Consider the following 19,675-nt stretch of genomic DNA (forward strand, 5'->3'; position numbering starts at 1 on the left):
TTTTTTAAAAAAAGTCCAGTAAATTCATAATCCTGCATACTTAAGTTCACAAATATAATGAAATGTGAAGCCATTATAATACATCATCGTTGACATAGCTTCTAATATATATATCAAGTCATAGAGATGTACAGCATGGAAACAGACCCTTCCGTCCAACTCATCCATGCTGACCAGATATCCTAACCTAATCTAGTTCCACTTGCCAGCACCCGGCCCATATCCCTCCAAACTCTTCCTATTCACATACCCATCCAAATGTCTTTTAAATCCAAAGATGTGCAGATCAGATGAATTGGCCATGCTATGACTCTAAATTGCCCATAGTGTTAGGTGCATTAGTCAGAGGGAAATGGGTCTGGGTGGGTTACTCTTTGGAGAGTCGGTGTGGATTGGGTTGGGCTGAAGGGCCTGTTTCCACACTGTAGGGAATCTAATCAAATGTTGCAATTGTACCAGCCTCCACCACTTCCTCTGGCTGCTCATTCCATACACACACCACCCTCTGAATTAAAAAGTTTGTCATTAGGTCCCTTTTATATCTTTCCCCTCTCACCCTAAACCTATGCCCTCGAGTTCTGGACTCCCCCACCACAGGGAAAAGACTTTGTCTATTTATCCTATCCATGCTCCTCATGATTTTATAATCTCTATAAGTTCACCCTTCAGCCTCCGACTCTCCAGGGAAAAACAGCCCCAGCCTATTCAACCTCTTCCTATAGCTCAAATCCTCCAACCCTGTCAACATCCTTGTAAATCTTTTCTGAACCTTTTCAAGTTTCACAACACCCTTCCAATAGGAAGGAGACCAGAATTGCACGCAATATTCCAACAGTGGCCGAACCAATGTCCTGTACAGCTGCAGCATGACCTCCCAACTCCTATACTCAATACTCTGACCAATAAAGGAAAGCATACCAAAAGCCTTCTTCACTATCCTATCTACCAGTAACTCTAATTTCAAGGAGCTAAGAACCTGCACTCTGAGGTCTCTTTGTTCAGCAACACTCCCTAGGACCTTACCATTAAGTGTATAAGACATGCAAAGATTTGCTTTCCCAAAATGCAGAATCTCACATTTATCTAAATTAAACTCCATTTGCCACTCCTCAGCCCATTGACCCATCTGATCAAGATCCTGTTGTACTCTGTGTTAAATGTCTTCGCTGTTCACTACACCTCCAATTTTGGTGTCATCTGCAAACTTACTAACTATACCTCCTATGTTCCCATCCAAATCATTTATATAAATGACGAAAAGTAGATGACCCAGCACTGATCCTTGTGGCACTCCACTGGTCACAGGCCTGCAATCTGAAAAGCAACCCTCCACCACCACCCTCTGTCTTCTACCGTCAATCCAGTTCTGTGTCTATATATGTTCAAAAGTTAACCCTTTACAGTGTCAACTCAGGGATACATCATGAGCATTTCTGATTTCCCTCTTGTTTCTGTCTCCAACACCACCTCTGCAGGTGTCATCAGGTTCCACACTGGTATTGCAGCCAAGTCCGGACGCTTCATTCACAATTCAAGTATAATGTTTAACACAGATATTAAAATATTTAAAATAACTTTTCTAATTGCCATGGAGATACTGCCATGTAACATCTTCACAGACACAAATGCATACACTAATACACACCTACACAAATCAATAGAAAAATATAAGTGATAAATACACACAAATGCACATTGGCACTCACAGTCACACACAAATGTGTGTACACACATGCATACTCACAAGCACATGCAAAATCACACACATTCTAACTTAATTCCTGGAGAATAACGAAGAGCAGGAACCTGGAAAAGTTTCTCCAACATGTACCAGGAACATCAAAGCTAGTTAAGTTTCTACTAACACTTTAATTATACCATACTGTTCAGCAGAGACTCAAGATTAAACACACTTCCTCTGACATGTGTGACTCTGAAATCCCTAGTTTCTGGCTGAACATATGACAGAGCCACAATAACTTTTAGAATCAGTGCATTGAGCCACTAAAAGGTAGCAACTTTGAAAATGTCAATGATAGAAGTTTGTAGTGATAAAATTCTTTTAGGAATGTGTGGATTATAATCTAGAGTTCATTTTTTTGCCATCTTTAAATGGTGATCACTTAGGCAAAAATAATGTGAACAAGAAAGTAGTAAAAGCCTTCATAATTGAATTTCCCCAATCAGACTTTCTGCCCTTGAAAGCTGATAACAATGTTAAAAGTTGAAAATTTAAAAAAATATAAATATTAGTTTCTTTCGCGGTTAGGAAAAATTATGACATTTCTTTAATGGCATTTTTTATTCCTATCAGTATTGTGTTATCTCAGCAGCATTGAGAGAAAGCCAGAACCAACTTCAAACTGTTCCCTCTTCACATTACCTCAGGGCATGGAATATTTCATCAATCATTGAATTTAGAATTTCTGTGAGTTCCAATGGTCTGCCTGAGACATTGACTCTACGGCTTCTCAAACCTTGCTTGTTCTGATGATGATGAGGTGAAGATGTCATATTAGGGTGAAACTTGCTACTGGAATTTTAACCCTTTGCCCATCTGCTCTCATTGGATTTGGTGTCTAAAATTGGACCTTATCAATTACCTCTTTTCAGTGGATTCGGAGTTTCAAGAAAAAAATGAATAGTGAATTACTAATCTTCAGAAGAATGAGTCTTTTTGACAGAAGAGAATAAGAAAAATAACTTATCTTTATTTAGTGACTTCATGAACAATTCCATGGAGTTTTTGCAGATTTTTTTTAAGATTGCTGCACAAATTAATGCTTGAACTTTTGCTGTCAATTATTTATCTAGTTTCATGCTGAAGCACTGTAATAAGCAAAAGGAAAGCAAATATGGAGTGCACGTCATGAGGTGATAGACTGGAAAACCTGCTGAAGGGATTTATCCCAATAGGAATCTTCTATTTAACAGAAGTGGTTTGGCTGCTTTATCGGATGCAAGAAGGAAAATTGCAATAAATAGTTAATGGGCTTTATCACTGAACAAAAACAGATTGACAACTTCTAATAAATTGTCAGGAAACTATCATCAATTCATTTGACATTATTTTGCTGTAGCTCGGTTTGGCTTATTGAACAGGATACGGTGATTTTGTTTCCTGTATTACGTAAGGAATATCATTATGTTTGAGGAGGAAGTTTGCAGACGTGCTTTCGGTTTAAAGTCCTTAATTCCATACAACTCCTACAAACATTATTGAAGTGGGGGCTTTGCATGATCTTGTACCAGAGAGCTGCAGTGTAGACATCCTGCTCTGTAGATTCCCCTAATGTTTTTGCTTCACCTTCTACCTTGGCAGTTGATCCATTGCCTTTAAAGAACAGTTGAGCTCCATTGTTTCTTATGGAGATACTCCTAACAGGGCTGGGGTTGTGGGAGCAGAGTTCAGCCATTCTCAGGAAGCTGTCAGTTTGCATGGAGCAGCTGTTTAATAAAAGCATTACTGTTTAGAGTCAGCAGTTTGCTACATAAGGTCTCCCCCAATCTAAGTAACAGCCTTTTTGACTGAAATCCCTTCACTCTTAAAATGATTTCCTTGAAGAAATTTTAATAGGTTAGAACATTTCTCTCCACTGCATAATTCTTATCTTCCCTTCAACTGAATCTAGTCACAGAAAATGGATCATTTATCTTCTAAATTTTGGCAGATAATTTATTTAGTTATAAGCATGAAATTATCACAAATAATACTATTTTAATAGTCTAACACTTGTGATTCCAACAACACACAAAAATAAATTGCTAATCGTATAACAGTGGTAACTGTGTGCTTATGATTAGAACATTGAATTTCCTCTGTTTGAATCCACAGATACATGTAACTAGGCAGCAAATCAATGTGAAAACATGCTACACATGTATAATCTACACACCCTTGAACTAATATGACTATCATCTGTTCGTTCTGCCTGTTCCTATAAACTGACTGTTCCTATGTTACAGAGCCTTATTTAAAATAATGACCATATTTTCAGGAGAAACAGGAAACAAGCCAATTTTCTAGTATTTAAATTAAACTTTTACGTGCTTACTGTATATCTTCACTAGACCATCCTGTTTCTTTTAATGCATTTTATGAGATAAAAATTTCAAAAGGCTGAGCCATTTAACAAAAAATCATAGCCCTGCTATTTCCATACCTCCCGAATGAAGATTATTTATTTCAAGTCCTCTAACTGATGGAATTTGAACCCATGACCAGTGCCTCAACTAGAATTGAATGTCCATTTGGCTGACAGCCTTCTATTGTACTTCAAAAATTGAAAAGCAGACTTGATTATGGATTGCTGGGATCATGGATCATATGTGTTTCGATCTGCACAAATGATAGTTGAATGTATTGAAACTTCAACGTTTGTACATAAAGATGTAAAATATACAGCTTAAATTTGGCAATTTCCTTGGGTGCTGATTATTTAAGTAATTTTTTTTAATGTCCTGGCCATTTATAATTCCGATGTGTTATAATGTTGGAAGAATGGGAGATGGGCACACTTTTGAACCTAACTTGTAGAAGCAATTGAGTATTTGAGTTTAAAAATTACAAACATGATAAGTGTTTCAACATTTGATGGGCTGAGGTAAGGCAGAGGTATAGAGATGATTGTAAGAACCAGGGGTCCCCATGATCAATAATAAATTATAGGTGAGGAATTTGTACCAATTTGTTTAATACATAGGATCATTTTCAGATGTATCTGTGCTAACTAGTTAAATCAACTACTGAAGTGTGTTCATTGCTCATTAATCTGAATCTGTTAATCATGCCAATGCCAGAATATGGATTTACATATGATAACATTGGAAAATACAGAATGTTATTTATTCATTCATGGGATTTGGGTATTGCTAGCTGGGGCAGCATTTATTACTTATCCCTAAATGCCATAAAATGCTCCTTCCTTGAATCACAGCAGCCTATTTTGTACAGGAATGCTTACACATTTTGCGAGGGAGGAAGTTCCAGGATTTTGGTTAGTAATACCGAAGGAATGTCAACACAATTCCAAATCAGGATGGTGAATGACTTCACAATATCATACATTTATAGAATGATACAATACAGAAGAGGACCTTCAGTCCATCGAGTATCTATCATCAAAAATACACTATAGCTATTCTCGCTTCACTTTCCCGCTCTCGGCTTGGAGAAGAACTTACAGGTTTTCACATGTATCTGCTGGCCTTATGGTAGTGGTCATGGTTTTGGAAGATGTTGCCTAAGGAGCCTTGGTGAATTTCTTCAGTGCAACATGTATGTGACACACACTGCTGCTCCTGAGTGTTGGTGACGGTAGAGGGAGTGAGTGTTTGTGATGTATTACCAAGCAAGCTTTGAATTGGATGGCAACAAGCTTGCTGAGGTTTGTTGGAACTGCATTCATCAAGACAAGTGAGGAGTATTCCTTTACACTCCTGATGAGCAGCACTTCTGTAATAGTTGTTACACATCCTTTAAGTTGGATCCATTCCTGTTTTGATTGTTGTTTTTGATTTTTGGTTTTGTCTCTTTCCTGAGTCTACTGGTATTAATTGAACGGGATTCCTGGTCAGTGGAATGCTTTGCATATCCAAATAACTGCACATGTGCATTTACATGATGATGTGGAGTTAGGTCTGGAATTCATTGGGATATTAAGGTTCTAACTGAGGAATTTAAATCCTGTCCCATGATGTGGTCACAATATTCTCAAATTATTGCATTTGTAGTCATTACTGACTGAATAGTGACCTATTTGTAGAAGGGCATATCGATGAACAACAGTCAACATGCTTTTTAGTCTTAGTTATCAAATGTTGATGTGATTCCTAGCTTTGTGTACTGGATGATGCCACTGGAATCCTTTGCTTGGAAAATGGCAGATATAGAAAGAAAGACATGTGTTTGTATAGCACCTTTTGACTTCAGCAATGCCCAAAACACTTTGCAAACAATTAAGCATTTTTGACAGGTTTTCATTTTCATAATGTATTCTGGATTAGTGGTGCTGGAAAAGCACAGCAGTTCAGGCAGGATCCGAGGAGCAGTAAACTCGATGTTTCGGGTAAAAGCCCTTCATCAGGAATACAGGCAGAGTGCCTGAAGGTTGGAGAGATAAATGAGAGGAGGGTGGGGGAAGGGGCTGGGGGGGGGAGCGGAGGTGGAGAAAGTATTTATCTCTCCAACCTTCAGGCACTCTGCCTGTATTTCTGATGAAGGGCTTTTGCCCAATATGTCGATTTTACTGCTCCTTGGATGCTGCCTGAACTGCTGTGCTTTTCCAGCACCACTAATCCAGAATCTAGTTTCCAGCATCTGCAGTCATTGTTTTTACCCATTTTCATAATGCAGAAAATGCAACAGCCAATTTGCACATAGAAAAATCCCAAAAACAGTAATGAAATAAATCTTCCAGATATTTATTATTTAAGGGATAAATTTTGGACAGGAGGTGCAATTAAGTGTTACAAATTGTAAATTAATACATGACTAGATGGGTGGCATGGTGGCTCAGTGGTGAAGACTGCTGCCTCACAGCGCCAGGTCAGAAGTCACATGGCACCAGGTTATAGTCCAACGGATTTATTTGAAATCACAAGCTTTCAGAGCACTGTTCCTTCACCAGATGAAGGAGCAGCTCTCTAAAAGTTTGTGTTTTGAAATAAACCTGTTGGACTAGAACCTGGTGTTGTGACTTCTGACTTTATCCACCCCAATCTGCACCAGCATCTTGACATCATTACAGGACCAGAGACCGGGGTTTGATTCCACCCTTGATTGACTGTCTTTATGGAGTTTACACATTCTCTCTATTTTTTCATGGGTTTTCTTCGAGTGCTCCAGTTTCTTCACACAGTCTGAAGATGTGCAGGTTAGGTGGATGCTAAATTGTTCATAGTGTCCAGGGATGTGCGGGTTAGGTGGGCCAGCCATAATAAATGCAGAATTATGGGGACACAGTCAGGGGTTAAGTCTGCATGGGATGCTTTTTGAAGAGTTGATGCTGACTCATTGGACCAAACTGTCTCTTTTCGCACTGTAGTGATTCTAGGATTCTAGATGTACAAACACAGTCAAAAATCACATTAAAATTTGGTTAAGGAGAAGAGGAATCAGCTTTTCTAAAAGGACGCATTTGTGCAATGTAAAAACTGAATGAACTGCATGTTGCCCATTGTGTGCATCGTGGACATTTCCTGGTAAGATATGGGAAATGTCGTGGAATTCAAATGTTCTCAATAGTACTACAAAATCAATGGCCTAATCAACAGTACTTTGGGTGGACTACTATGAAGAAAGTCAATATACAAATGTCTCGGTGAGAAAAGAGCAGAAAACAAACTGGAAGTATAACAATCAGACTGTTAAATCTGCCAAAGTGCATTGCTACTGTTCCCAGAAAGCAGAATAGGCACTGTGCCAACCAGACCAGAACATACAAAAACAGAACTGGAAAGTACAGCCCCTCCTGACACAGCTGGACGATTCAAAATTAAACAATACTAAATCTCAAACAAAAACTGGAATAGAAGCCTCCTCTGACTAAACCCACGAAAGAGGAAATTTGTCAAGGATGGAAAAACCATCAAGTGCAAAAACTAACCCCCAAATGCTGAGAAGATCAGGTTTGAATCTTCGGATCCCATAACCACCTGCTTTGCAGCAGCATCAAGCAGACTACGCAAAATCACTCATTCCAAAAATAGGGCAATACATTCTGAGAAAGGGAAGCTGTGAGGGTATGAGTGGGTGGAAATGTGAAATACTAGGGGGCATAGGTTTAAGATGAGAGAGGGATATTTTAAAGGAGATGTGCGGGGCAAGTTTTTTTACACAGAGGATAGGAGGTGCCTGGAATGCACTGCCAGGGAAGTGGTAGAGGCAGATACAATAGCAAAGTTTAAGAGGCATTTAGACAGACACATACACAAGCAGAGAACAGAGGGAGATGGACCATGTGTAGGCAGATAGGATTATCTCAGAATAGCATCATGATTGGCACAGACATGTTGGGTTTAAGGGCCTGTTCCTATGCTGTAGTGTTCTATATTGTATGAGTTGGAGATGCCGGTGTTGGACTGGGGTGGACATAGTTAAAAATCACACAACACCAGGTTGTAGTCCAAAAGATTTATTTGGAAGTACTAGCTTTTGGAGCACTGCCTTTTCATCAGGTGGTTGTGGAACATGACCATGTGACACAGAATTTATAGCAAAAGGGTTATAGTGTCATGGAGTTGTAGAGATATGTTAAACAACTTTAGTTAAAAATCACACAACACCAGGTTATAGTTCTTAAACAAATTTAGATTAAGCCTTTCATCTTTTAGAAAGAGATATGGTGGTTTAGGTTCTTTAATATGTAAATCCCAGAATTACATTCTCAAGTTGGCATCAGCTTATCTAATAATAGGTGTCAGCTCAGCTCAGAAAATACATTAAACGTGTGAAGGTAAAGTCTAAACCAATGTTGAGTCAATTCTACTTCTAAAGTGGGGCTTACAGAATCTTACGTGGATTTATGCAGTTTTTGAGCAAAATAAAATGTAATTCTGCAAATATAAATTGACCCCATTAACTTATAAGTGTGCACGTGCAGGAGAGACAAAGTGGATGTGCGTATGGGTGTGAGTGCATGTGGAAGAGTATGTGTATGTAAGCTTGGTCGTGTGTGTGTGTGTGTGTGTGTGTGTGTGTGTGTGTGTGTGTGTGTGTGTGTGTGTGTGTGTGTGTGTGTGTGTGTGTGTGTGTGTGTGTGTGTGTGTGTGTGTGTGTGTGTGTGTGTGTGTGTGTGTGTGTGTGTGTGTGTGTGTGTGTGTGTATTGTTAAAAGAGGCAGCGCCTCGAAAGCTAGTACTTCCAAATAAACCTCTTGACTATAACCTGGTGTTGTGTGATTTTTAACTACGTTCCATGAGAGGAAGGTTGGCAAGAGTGGATTGGGAAAATACACAATAAGATATAACAGTAGACAGGCAATGACTTGTACTTAAAGGATTTCCTGAAGAAGGGCTAATGCCCGAAACGTCGATTCTCCTGTTCCCTAGATGCTGCCTGACCTGCTGCGCTTTTCCAGCAACACATTTCCACCTCTGATCTCCAGCATCTGCAGACCTCACTTTCTCCTTAAAGGATTACCACAAGGTCTACAACAAATATGCTTTCCTTTGAGGCACAAATACCCCAAAGGAAAGCTGAATCAACCATAGCTAATAAAAGATTAGATCAAAGGAAGACGCTTATAAGAATGCCAAAGTTGCTGGTGGCACCTAAGAATTGGCAACAAACTGATGCACAGCAAAGGAGGACAAATACCCTGATAGGAAAAGGGTGAAGAAAAGAAAATTAAAGCAAGCTTTCAATAAACACAGAGACAGTCTGTAAAACCTTCTAACAATTCTTGAAGATTTAAAGGTTGGCATGGATTACTTTGAACTAATTACAGATGAGGATTTATATTGGAGGGTAAGAAGGTGGCAGATAAATAATAAACATACTGTGTCCTGTTGCACAGAAGATATAGAAAATTCCCAGAAATATTAGGTGTCCAATATATGTAACTGAAGAGCTAAAGGAAAATAGAAAACAGTAGTATTTGGAAAATTAGCAGGATTGAGGGTTAATGATTCTCCTAGACAAGATGGGCTTCATCCATAGTATTGAAGGAAGTAACATATGGATAGGGAAGCTACCAAACAGGAGCGAGCAAAAAAGCATAAACAGCAAGTGATAGACCGAGCTAAGTGATCGCACAACCAATGGATCAGATCTGAGCTCCCAGTCATGAATGGTTGTGGACAATTAAGGAACTCACTGAAGAGGAGGCTCAATAAATATTTGATGGTGGAGCTCAGCACATCAGTGCAAACAATAAGGCTGAAGAATGAAGAACGATCTCAGTCAGAAGTGCTGAATGAATGCTTCAACTCAGTCTCTTCCAGTGGTCCCCAACATCACAATCTTAAGCAAGTTCGATTCACTTCCTGTGATATCAAGATATTGTTGGAATCATTGGATAATGCAAAAACTATGGGTCCTGACAACTTTTCTGAGATAGCGCTGAAGACCTGTGCTCCAAAATTTGTCACTCTCCTAGCCAAGCGCTTTCATACAGTTACAACAGTGGCATTTACCTGACTATGTGGAAAATTGTCCAGGTATGTCCTGTACACAAAAAGCAAGTTAAATCCAACCCAGGCAACTAACACCCCATCAGTCTACTCTTGATCATCATTAAAGTGATGAAAGGTGTCACCAACAGTGCTGTCAAGCAGCACCTGCTCGGCAATAACCTGCTCAGTAACGCCCAGCTTGGTTATTGCCAGAGCTCCTGACTACATTACCAAATTGGTTCAAACATGAACAAACGAGCTAAATTTCAGAGGTAAGGTGCGAGTGACATCCCTTGACGTCAAGGCCACATTTGACTGAGTGTGGCATCAAGGAGCCTAGGAAGATGGTTGTGGTTGTGGTTGTGGTTGTGGTCATCTCAGCTCCAAGACATCTCTGCAGGAGTTCCCCAGGGTACTGTCCTAGGCCCAAACATTTTCAGTTACTTCATCAATGACCTTCCCTTCATCATAAGGTCAGAAATGGAGATGTTTACAATGACTGCATAATGTCAAGCATCATTTGTGACTCCTCAGATACTGAAGCAGTCAATGTTCAAATGCAACAAGACCTGGACAATAACTAAGCCTGAGCTGTCAAGTGGCAAGTAACATTTGTGTAACACAACTGCAGACAATGACCATCTTCAAAGTGAGACAGCCTCCCCTTGAAATATAATGAGGTTACCATCATTAAAACCCCCTCTATCAAAATCTGAGCTTTCCATTAACCAAGCATTCCACTGTACTCACAGCATAAGTACTGTAGCTGCAGGAGCAGGTAAGAGGCTAGGTATACTCTGATGAGTAACTCAGCTCCTGACTCCCCACCAGCTTCTAGTCACAAGTCAGGAGTATTATAGAATACTCCCCACTTGCCTGGATGTGTGCAGCTCCAACAACACTGAGGAATCTTGATACCATCGAGACTGTTTGATTGCAATCACATCCACAAACATCCACTCACTCCAACATAAACACTCAGTAACTGCAGTGTGTTCTGTGTACAAGATGCACTGCTGCCAATGATCATCAGGCAGCACCTTCCAAACCTTCTAGAGAATTATAGAAAATACAAATAATTCAAACACACTCTTCATGACAGATTTAACCAATCATTCACTTGTGAGCATATAACAGCTCTTCTCCAAGATGTCTCATCTTTGGGTTAGATCTAGAACTTCAGGAGACCATTTATTTGGGTTCGACATGTTCTGAAGATTTTGTTCAAGTCAATGATAGGATAGCTGAGCATCATACCAGGCTTAACTATCCTTTTGAGGTGTTGTACAGACACTGTAGACTAGGTGGGTGGATGTGTAGGAATATTTCTACCGGATGTGAAAAGATTGGCAGAGATTTGCCTGCACATCCACCTATGTTACCAACTGTGTCCATTGCTTTCGGTGTGTTCTCCTCTACATCGGGAAGACAGACCGTCAACTTGTGAAGTGTTTCAGAGAACATCTCAGGGACACATGCACTAAACAACCCCAGCACTGCTGACCACTTCAACTCCCCCTCCCACTCCTCCAAGGACATGTACCTCCTGGGCCTCCTCCATCGCCAAATCCTAGCCACCCAAAGACTAGAGGAAGAATGCCTCATTTTCCCCCTTGGGACCTTCCAACCACAAGGCATCAAAATCGTTTCCAAATTTTCCCTTCCCTCATCTCATCTCGGCTCCAATCCTCCAACTAGGCACCGCCCTCCTGAACTGTCTTACCTGTCCATCTTCCTTCCGACCTATCTGCTCCACTTTCCCCACTGACCTATCACAACCAACTCCCACCTGCACCCACGTTTCATCTTCCCAGCTACCTGCCCCCCCCAGCCCTACCCTCACCCTTCTATTTATCTCTTAGCCCCCTTCCACACCGCCCCTCAAACATTCCTGATGAATGGCTTATGCCCGAAATATCGACTCTCCTGCTCTCAGATGCTAACTGACCTGCTGTGTCTTTCCAGTGCCACACTCTTCGACTAAGGAAAGCATTGTAATGCTGGAGAAAGAGGACCGCACAAAGGGTTCAGAAATAAAGTCAAGCTGGCTAGAACTAAGAAACAAGAAATGTACAATTGCACTGTTTTGTTGTAAGACTGCAGCTAATGCTGTAAGTGTTCTGTTCCTGAAGACATAAATTACATCGGGCTCCAACAGAGCCAATCTATCTCTTCACCCAGCTCTTGTTGAAAGATAAGTCTTTAACACCTCAGAAGCTCCCATATAACCTACCGAAAGTGCCAGCACAAATGACAGACTAAATAACTTTCCTGAACATTTGATGGATGTTATTCTAATCCTCACTATTTGCCCTAACTCATAAATAATGAAGAAAGTGCCATCACTAATATTGACTTGAATAGTTTAACTCCTGTGGTTCAGTTGGACATATTAATGATGTAATTGCCAGTAAATTTTTGATGGGACGGAGATATATATAGATGGGAGATCACACTGTCACACTAGGCCCCACAGTTGCTGGGGTGCCTATCAGTGGCAGTTAGCAGCGGCAGTGCAACATCCCAGTTTAGGAAATGTTTTGGATCCCTGCTGTGCCCCTTTGGGGAAGGACGGGATTTTGTAAGAACGTGTGTGGATGCCACGAGTGGCAGGCTGAAATGTGGGCAAGAGGATAAGAAGCTTGAGAGAGCAGTCAAAAGCCTACATCAGCAAATGGGGAACCAATACCAGTTTTGGGAGATGATTATGTTGTGATAATGTAATTTGACTATTATCCATAGGACCAACTAATTCTCTTGGTCTGTGGTTTCAAATCCCACCAAGGGAACTGGTAGAATTTAAATTCAATTAGTAAATCTGGAATGTCAAAGTTAGTCTCATTTTTAACAACAGAAAATTGTGCAAACTCCCATCTGGTTCACTAATATCCTTTTCAAAAAGGGAATCTTTCATCATTATCTCTTTGCCTTACATATAACCCCCAGATCCATAACCATGTAGCTATCTCTTAACTGCTTTCTGAAATGGCTTAGCAAATCACTCAGTTCAAGGACAATTGAAGATTGGCCAGAAATGGTCAGCAATGTCTACATCCCATGCAAGAATAAATTAAGAAAAGGAGAACCACTGCGTGTGTGCAGCTATTAAAGACTAAGAAGGACAGTCTAGATAGCACATAATCCCCTGAGTTTAAGCAGATCTGAGATGCTTAGGATAACAGTTGTGGCTTTGGAAATCAATTTGCTGTTCATATCTAAGTGGAAATAGCAACAGGAACACCATGAATGTACTTGCTCTCAACACTGCTTTTTGCTGTGCTTCATGGGTAGATTTAAACTGAAAACCCATTTTGTAAATAGTGGGGATGGAGAATAGAAAAGGTTCAGAGGTTCAGAATACCAGACCTTCTGCTGAGAGCAAGAAATATTGCTTCTCATAATTTAGCAAAAAAGTTTGTTAACACTGCTGATTCGAAAGAAGAGTTTGAACTCTTGTTGGGTTTGTTTTTGATTTGGGATGTCAATCAATAATCATCCACAGGAAGGATTCTTGTTCCTTTAGGATTTTCCTTCATGTATGTGCTTATCTATTTAATCCCAATCAAACATAGTGAGACTAAGCTGGCACCTTCATGGATTCAATGAGCTTTGTAGTGCATTGTAATTTTTTGACTAAGATTGATGATCAATTAATTTCATTCTAGACAAAAAATAAGTGTATCCGTAGTCTAGTGATGGGGTCTCACCTACTCAAGCTGAAAACAGGCCCAGTTTCTAAAAGTAAACACTTAGAAGTTGATACCCATGGCCTGTGATTCACTGTGATTCAGTCTGTGAAGAGATAGCAGTGCATAGTACGAAGTCGGGGGAGTGGGCTGAAGACACATATGAAACAGCTCATTGTTAATGTTACTCATTTCCTTCCTCCACCTCCACAATACAGTTAATAAATGCTGCAACTATTTCCAGGATCTGAGCTCCGTAAGAAACTGTCTTTGGCATAGAGGCATGTAGAAGGTCACACAGCATTGATGTTTACTCTGATAAATAAAAAAGTGGCAGTATGGGCAAAACAATGTGATATTTGTGTAGGTAAGTGATTTTGAAATTTAAGCAATACTATGTCTTTTATGAAGTTATCGACAAAATATCAATACAATAAAATGGAATTCTTACTTCAAGGAGTAACAGTTGCTTCGATCATTCATGCAAAGCTCCTACAAAGCCGATTATAATAGACGGACATTGTCTAGATGAAAAAGAGAGCACTGCAAATGCTGAAGATCAGAGTTGAAAGGTATGGCGCTGGAAAAGCACAGCAGGTCAGGCAACATCCGAGGAGCAGAAAAATCAATGTTTTGGGCATAAGCCCTTCATCAGGAATTTCTGATAAAGGGCTTATGCCTGAAACATCGCCTCTCCTGCTCCTCGGATGCTGCCTTACCTGCTGGTCTTTTCCAGCGTCACATTTTTGGACACAGTCTAGATGGCTATCTCTTCTCATTCCAATTGAATGCTTTGATTGAACCTGCCTCCAATATATTCCCAGGTAATTCATTCACCACTTCATTGTGTGAGAACTTTATTTTCCCATTAGTATCAAAGATATAAGGACAAATATGGAAAAAAAACCTATTCTAATGACATACACAGTGGATGATCGTTGCTAGATGTCCCTAATAAAAAAAAAATCAATGTTTCAAATCAGCATTGTTAAAACATGATTGATAAACTACATGGTGGACATGAGACACAAATTGCCTTGCCAAGGGACAAATGCAAGGGGTTGTGTGCTATCTAGACTGCCCTCCTTGATCATTAGTAGATGGAAACATGCTTTGATTCACCTTTTGTTGATTTACTCTTTCTGTTTACCAAATTTCACAAATCACCTGAAAAAAAACATCCTGAAATGGACGTGGGATGTGAACACAGAATGGAACACTAAACTGAAGCCAGTTGGCCTGATTCACAGCACTATGATTGACATTTATGTCCAGAAAGCTAAGAGTCAAAAAGTGTGGTCTGGAAAAGCACAGCTGATCAGGCAGCATCCGAGGAGCAGGAGAGTTGGTGATTCAAGCATAGGCTCTTCATCAGAATATTGGGGGGAGGGGGGTTGCCAAGGAGCCTGAGAGATAAATGGGAAGGTGGGGTGGGGCTGGGGGGGGGAGGTGAAGGTAGCTGGGAATGCAATTGGTAGATGAAAGTTGGGAGTGATGGTGATAGATCAGTGGGGAGGGTGCAGCAGATAGGTGGGAAGGAAGATGGACAGGTAGGACAGTTCAAGAGGGTGGTGCCGAGTGGGAAGGTTGGATCTGGGATAAAGGTGGCGGGAGGGGAGATCAGGAAATTGGTGAAATTGACATTGATTCTGTGTGGTTGGGAGGGTCCCAAGGCAGAAGATGAGGTGTTCTTCCTCCAGGTGTTGGGTGGCTAGAATTTGGTGATGGATGAGGCCCAGGACCTGCATGTCCTTGGCAGAGTGGGAGGGGGAGTTGAAGTGATCGGCCATGGGGTGGTGAGATTGATTGTTGCATGTGTTCCAGAGATGTTCTTTGAAACGTTCCACAAGTTGGCATCCTGTCTCCTTCACCTATCCCTCCCATACACACACACACACACACACCAGAATTGCGTGCAATATTTCAAAAGTGGCCAAACCAATGTCCTATATGACTGCAACATGACCTCTTAACTCCGATACTCAATGCTCCGACTAATAAAGACAAGCATACAAAATGCCGTCTTCACTATCCAATCTACTCCACTTTCAAGAAACTATGAACCTGCACTCCAAGGTCTCGTTGTTCAGCAACACTCCCTAGGACCTTAAGTGTATAAGTCCTGCCCTGATTTGCCTTTCCAAAATATAGCACCTCATATTTATCTAAACTAACCTCCATCTGCACATCCTCAGTTCATTGACCCATCTGATCAAGATCCTGTTGTATCCTGAGATAATCTTCTTCGCTGTTCATTACATCTCCAGTTTTGGTGTCATCTGCAAAATTACTAACTATACCTTCCATGTTCGCATCCTAATAATTTATATAAATGACAAAAAGCAGTGGACCTGGCAACAATCCTTGTGGCGCACATTGGTCACAGGACTCCGGTCTGAAAAACAAACCTCCATTACCACCGTCTGTCCTCTCCCTTTGAGGTAAGATGGGTGGTTCTTTGATACTTCTGTGTATCTGCAAGCTATTAGCCCAAGCCTGAATATTGACCAGTTCTTCCTGCATTCGGACACAGACCCTGACAGTAGCTGTTGAATTATGAATGGTGCTGAACATTGTGCAAACGCTAGTGAGCATCCCCACTTCTGACCTTATGATAGAGGGAAGATCAATGATGAAACAGCTGAAGGTGGTTTTGGTACCGAGACTAACTTCCAACAATCAAAATCATTTTCCTTAAGGCCAAGTTTTTTTTTTCAATAATCTTTATTCTTTCTTGGAACGTGAGCAGATTTGTTGTCCATCCATAATTGGTTTGATTAAAGCACTGGACCACTTCACAGGGCAGTTAAAGTCAACTGCATTGCTCTGGATCTGGAGTCACATGTCAGCCAGACTCAGTAAGAATGGTAGATTTCCCTCCCTTAAGAACATTAATGAAGAGAAAGGGTTTTTACTGAAATTGACGATATTTCAGTGTCACCTTTGCTGCAACTAGCTTGCAATTCCAGTCTTTTAAAATTATATTTAGATTACACCTGCTTTCATGCTGTGACTCCAGACAGTGGACAATTGTCCCTGATTAGAATTTACTTCAGTTTTACACAAGCTCCTCGATAACCATATTTGATTAAATGCTACTTTGATATCATGGATAGTCACTTCACCTCCCCTCTTAAGTTCATTCTCTGTTTGCACAAAAGCTGTAATGAAGGCAGGAGCTCAGTGGCCCTGACAGAATCTAAACTCAACATCAGTGGTCATATTATTGATGATTAAGCAAGCCTGCCCTTCTTCCATTAAAAATGTGTATGCAAAAATATACCAATATTTCTCAAATTAAGTGGTGCTTCTTAGATCATAAGAACACAAAATGTAGGAGTACAATTCGGCCATTTGGCCCATTGAGAATGTTCTATCATTTCATCACGGCTGATGTAGTTTTCAACACCATTCTCCTGCCTTCTCCCCTTACCAATCAAAAACCTATCTATCTGAATCTTAAGTACACTCAATAACTTAGCCTCTACAGCCTTCTGTGACAATGAGTTCCACAGATTAACCATCTGAAGAAAGTCCTCCTCTTCTCAGTTTTAAAGGATCGCACTTTCATGCTGAGGCTATGCCCTCAGGTCCTAGTCGTTCTCACTATCTTCTCCACATCCAGTCTATCTAGGCATCTCAGCATTCTGTAAGTTTCAATGAAATCACCCCCTCACCATTGTAAAGTTCATCGAGTACAGACCCAACTGTGCTTTATAGAAATAAACAGAAAAACATCAATGTATTTAATCTCAGGCACTGAGTAAGTGACTGCTTTATTCAACATTGAATGTCTGAAGCAACAAGTCGTAGATATAAAAGACAGCAGTATTTTGAAATAATTTCCCTCTTTAGTTTTTTTGGAATCTGGAGGTAAAGAGTCTAAAAAGAACTAAATAGTTTCCTTTGAGAGTGATAAACTAGAAAACAGCAATCGGACTGAGCTAAGTCTAATCTACATGTACTGAAGTCACAGGACTATACTCTCGGGACAGAGGCTTGATCAATAGGACATACACTTTGGGAATTGTGGACTCAACATACCCCCCTCAACTTTCTGGACATGATTCAATCAAAAGTGCTGTGAATCAGGCCAACTGACCTCATAGTTCCCATCCCAGCTCCATTTCAGGGTTTGTTTCAAGTGATTTGTGAATTTTTTAAAAAAAACATTTGTATGATATTGGCAAACTTTTAGCAGCAAACATTTGCAGCATCACATATGCCTGCTGAACTCTGTATTGATTTAAACCTACATCATTTGTGGAATCAACAATTGCAGGAAGTACAACACAACTTTCTAAAAATGGCAGTGACCGAATTAGCAATGTTGAAATCGAAGGCTGACAGGAGTAGTTGGGAATGTGGAATTCCAAGCACAAACAGTTCAGCCACAACCTCAGTGAAAAGCAAACAATGCTCAAGGGTTGACTGGCCTAATTCTGGACTGAATTTACATGTCCATATGCAAATTCAGGTCAGTTTATTTGCAAGAGGAATGAAAAGCAGCAAAGGAATTTTAGTTTACCAGCAAACAAATTCTTGTACATTGAAATATAAAATAAGCAATGTTAGAAGCCTTTTTGTCTTCTTGGGTTTTCTCCCTGAAGGAGAGTCCAATCCACACTGCAATGACCTTCAGGATGATGAGGCAAGGGTCTGAGCCATCCCATCCAGCACAGCAATCAAATGATAGCTCTCATCTGATTCATTCATCCAACACAGCCAAATGTACTGAGGTTCTACCTGTCCCCGGTGTTGCGAAGGATGGGCCTGGCCTCGCTGCCGCGGAACGCTCCAAGTAGTTGGACCATCCCATATCACCTGTCCTTCGTGGAGAAGTTTATGAAGAAAAACATCTTTGAGCACAAATCCATCAGGAAGTGGTCAGCACGTAGTGTGCTTGAGACACTTTGGGAAAAGGAGAGGGCGGATCCTGTTGAGCGCTTCCCTGGGCAGACTATCAAAGTCATTTGGCAGAATGCCTCACTGCCAGAACTTTCCAACAAGCACCAAGACATGACTTCATGATTTGGCTGGTGGTGAGAAGGGCTCTGCCTGTGAGATCCTTTATGCACACCCGGACTCTCTGCCGCACCGCACACTGCCCTCGAAGCGGCTGCGGGGGGGACGAGACTGTCACACACCTCCTTCTGGAATGTGCCTATGCAGAAGAAGTCTGGAGAGGAATGCAGTGGTGTTTGTCGAGGCTCGTCCTGAGAAGCTCCGTGACGTGAGACTCCGTGCTCTACGGTCTGTTCCCCGGGATGCACATCGAGACGAACACCAACTGTGCCTGGAGGATCATCAACTCGGTGAAAGACGTTCTTTGGACAGTCCGAAACCTGTTGATCTTCCAGCTGAAGGAGTTGACCCCAACTGAGTGTTGCAGACTGGCACATTCCAAGGTCTAGGAATACGTGTTGAGGGATGTGCTGAAGCTTGGGGCAACTGCCACCAAGGTGTGGTGGGGAAAGACCACTGTGTAACATTTGCCTGCCTAAGAAGAACAGGGGGTCTACCCAGTCATTTGGGCTCCGCTGACGCCTCAGCAGAAGAGCTGGATAGTAAATGTACAGACTTGTATAGAGGAAAAATAAATTTCGATGTCTGTATGTAAAGCAATGTAATGTGTGCACAAGAATGGCATGACCAATTGTAAAGAGATCCAAATAATTTTATGAATAAAGTATATTTTTGAAATAAAAAACAACACAGCCAAATGACCCTTCAACTAATCTGCGCTTCTCTGGCAATTTGCATGTTTATGCGCATGTTGAAGCGAGTACCTCCTGTAGGGGAATCATGGGAGCTTAGCTACATAGTCACTCCTTGGTTTTATTCATGCTGATCAGTGTGATCAGTGTGTTGACA

At 40.9% G+C, this 19,675-nt stretch overlaps 1 protein-coding gene across 1 annotated transcript in view; it reads right to left on the reverse strand.

The window, feature by feature from the left end:
- The window catches only part of LOC122549086 (integrin alpha-2-like), a 188,959-nt gene that overhangs the window by 118,744 nt on the left and 50,540 nt on the right, over nt 1-19,675 (reverse strand). The window lies entirely within an intron of this gene.

This window comes from Chiloscyllium plagiosum, unplaced genomic scaffold (assembly GCF_037043375.1).
Source record: "Chiloscyllium plagiosum isolate Xiang-an unplaced genomic scaffold, Cpla_swu_hap1 HiC_scaffold_1, whole genome shotgun sequence".
NCBI lineage: Eukaryota > Metazoa > Chordata > Chondrichthyes > Orectolobiformes > Hemiscylliidae > Chiloscyllium > Chiloscyllium plagiosum.